Source organism: Phalangium opilio, unplaced genomic scaffold, assembly GCF_054372755.1.
Source record: "Phalangium opilio isolate 3A_F unplaced genomic scaffold, DU_Popi_V2 ptg000099l_1, whole genome shotgun sequence".
Lineage (NCBI taxonomy): Eukaryota > Metazoa > Arthropoda > Arachnida > Opiliones > Phalangiidae > Phalangium > Phalangium opilio.
This window is the reverse complement of record NW_028324202.1, coordinates 95660-99314: the sequence shown is the minus strand read 5'-3', so window position 1 is coordinate 99314 and position 3655 is coordinate 95660. Positions and strand designations below refer to the sequence as shown.

At 38.7% G+C, this 3655-nt stretch overlaps 1 non-coding gene across 1 annotated transcript; it reads right to left on the bottom strand.

The window, feature by feature from the left end:
- Positions 1-855: 855 nt before the first annotated feature.
- On the bottom strand, positions 856-928 carry TRNAV-CAC (transfer RNA valine (anticodon CAC)). Its single transcript has one exon. It is a non-coding gene; the product is annotated as a tRNA-Val (tRNA).
- Between the last annotated feature and the right edge of the window lie 2727 nt (positions 929-3655).

The following is a 3655-nucleotide window of genomic DNA, read 5'->3' as shown; positions in this document are numbered from 1 at the left end:
CATGATAAAATGTTTTCGGAAAATGTAATTGTTCTTGAAAAAGCGTAGATGTGTAATTTTTTAAATTAATTTAGAGGGACTAGATCGATTAACAGTAAAATCAGTTGATTGAATTAAATATTGATTAAGGATTGAGTGGATAAAAATAACTAGAAAAAAATTTCAATATCTGAACTTCAGTCAATTGATAAACCTCACACATATCGTTTGTTTTTTCGGCCTTGGTCCAAACCAAGACGTTTTTATATAATATCTGTCACTTCAGTCTTAATGTAATTAAATTTTGAATAATTATGTTTGCTTTACCGTCACACATTTGCACTCTAAAATATAATGGTGCATTCAAACACCATATATGCTGTTTTTTCCAGTGCCAAAAAATACATCATTTAGGGTGTACTTTAACCCCATTTCTATGATCAATTCACGCCATTTACTAAGATTATTTGCAAGTATTAAGGAAATATTAGGCATTTATGCACCATTTACAGTGGCTTTAAACATCATTTTTAGACAATCTGTTGAAGTTCTAAAATTACTTAGTTTAATGGTTTTAAAAGTAGGGAAAAAGTACGCTACCTATGTCACATTATTAAACCAAGTGAAGTGAAATAATTGTTAAATATTTATTATAACCACTACACCACAGACACGTGGTAAGTCTAAGTTTTCTAAGAGATCTAGCTAATTATTATGTCCAATCACGATGGTTAAACATGTATCTACCTGGGCTCGAACCTGGGACTTCCCCCGTGTAAAGCGGGCGTGATAACCACTACACCATAGATACGTGGTAATACTGAGTTTTCCAAGAGATCTAGCTAATTCTTATGTCCAATCACGATGGTCAATACATGTATCTACCAGGGCTCGAACCTGGGACCTTCCGCGTGTGAAGCGGACGTGATAACCACCACACTATAGATACGTAGTAACACTGAGTTTTCCAAGAGATCTAGCTAATTCTTATGTCCAATCCCGATGGTCAATACATGTATCTACCATGGCTCGAACCTGGGACCTTCCGCGTGTGAAGCGGACGTGATAACCACCACACTACAGATAAGTAGTAACACTTAGTTTTCCAAGAGATCTAGTGAATTATTATGTCCAATCACGATGGTCAAAGCCGTACTTCTGTAATTAACTAAAATTAACATACTTAGACATAATTGTTTTGATCAAACTGGCTGATAGCACACCCTGAATACTTAATTGTTAATTTAAGATAATTCCGAAAAGTATCTTCGCTGTAGTTTTTAAGTTATCGGTGGGGAAAAATCACGAAAAACCCCATGTTAATGTCCATAGGAAATTTAGCAAAAGCATGTGAATTTTACTTTAACGTTACAAAACGGTATCAAGTCATATCTACAAGGGCCTACCGGCCCTGTAGAATAGAGATGTACAAAACATGACACAAACCACTGAAAATACTCAAATAGAACCTTGGCTACTCTTACCCAGTTCTGGGTAAATAGAAGGCTTTGAAGCGCGGTCTTTATCTTTAGAATGATGCACCTTTACTTCGTCTGGGGTCACAGCAGGTGAACCGTGAGGTAGTTGAGGTATCGTTGTATCAAAATTGTCTTCATGCAAAACATCTGCAGAATTTCTTGAACTACAGTCATCTAAAATGTCTGAAGCATCTGTCATCTCGTGCGTATTGATAGATTTCATTTCATCGGACGTTACCCGGTTATTATTTGATTTAGATGAGTGTTCTCGAACCACACTACTATCATTCCTTCATAATAGTCATAAACGTCTTATAACTAGCCAGATGATTACAGGAGATAGGGTGGACTAAAATCTGAAGGTTGAGTAACCCCGAATTTATGCCAAGGGAATAAGTGTGGTGTTATGAATCGCGTCGTTTAACGTAGTGTATTGGTTGAATAAAGTCAGGGAGGGTAAAGAATGTAAACGTGACGCCGAAAACAAATACTACATCATTAAACAATTAAGCTATCTGTTTTAAATGACCAGTGGATATGTATACACGAAGCTTCACCTTTTACTGACCCCATGAAACTATACCTATTAGCATACGATTATATGTTCCATATGTCTGCACTGGTTACTGAGAGACAGTGGTAGAGTGACGTAACATCATAAATTCTCGTGAACGGATGTACCCATGAGGCGCTGCCCAAGGCTCAGCGCCGACTTAATAGGGCAACGGAATGCAAAACAGTGTAGTCAAATCTCTTGTCGTTCTAGAACTGACTCTCAGTAAGGCCGTAGCAGTACCAAGTATAAGAAGTGGAAAACTTATTGAAATTAGCTTATAAACGTATGCAATTGGTGCGACCAGGGAGCGAGAAGAGCTTTTAAACAATAAGCCGTCTCTCGCTCTCCTGAACGTTTGATTTAAAGAAAGGTAGTTTAGTAATGCTTTCAGTCTGCTCGGGCCCTAATAACTCGTACGTCAAATTGTAAACTAAATCGGTTAGCGGAAATATACGCGCATCATGGAAACATAATACAAACCATTATCCTACGACTGAGACAGGTCTGATCCATGCAGAGAATATCTTGACATGATGTCTGCACACGTTTTAAGTGCTATGGCCTTTGCATCCTTCTTACTGGTTTTGGCCTTGTTCATATGAAGGACATCTGCGCAATAACGGGTTTGAAAGGCTTTCCCCTCTTCAGCATCACCTAATATTAGAACATATCCAGCTTTATTGAGATAGGTTTGTGATGAAAGCCCTATTGTACATACACCGCCACAACGGTATGCACTATGATAGTAAACCCGCTACCCGCTAAAACCCATTTATAAATAGAAAAGTAACTCACTTGTGAAGAAAAGCACCTAAGCTTTATAAGTGAATTGCTTTGAGGTACTTCTACATGTTTTCGCAGCTTTCTTCCAAACTACGTAGGTGGTTTTCCTGATCATTTCCTCCTTCCTATACTTTGGGTCAACAATGCGATCAACATCCACATCACTAGCTAATTGGTCTTTCTCCCACAGCTCGACCACTTTCATACTATACATCTTTTTCGCCATAAAAATAAACCATTAAGGCAAGCCGTAGATATCTCGTGAAAGCGAACTAGTTCCACTCTAGAATCGAAATGATTGTCGTACCGATATTGCAGAACGAAGGTAAGGAACGTTTCAGCCTAGACCGCCCATGGAGTAACGCGGGAGTACGCCGGTGAATGCTATCACGCATGGGCCAGAAGACGTTTAAACGTTTATCATGTCGCCCTGAGATTTACATCCAATAGGCTTTTCCCGCCGACGCGCCATAAAAAATAACATCGTATAGTAAAACTATTGACATACAATGTAGATTGTAACGTAATCTAACCGGGTAAAAAGGGATCACTTTTGGCTTTTTTAATTCATGCCCGTTTACAGCCTCTAGTTAAAGTAGACATCCTTGTGAATATGTCGGGCATCTCTCCCTCTCCCTAGACCGCCTAAATGAGTAAATGTCAAGTCACCGTTGTATGATCTATACACCGACTAATGAGAATAGGTTTAATGTGAAGTTAAAGGACCGAATTAATGATGAGGATTATAGGGTATATTGACCGAGTAGCGACAATATTCCACGTATGACGTCAAGGGAGAACGTATTAGGAACGCATCGTGTTACCGCTCATCAGCGATAAGCGACACTTTTACTATCTC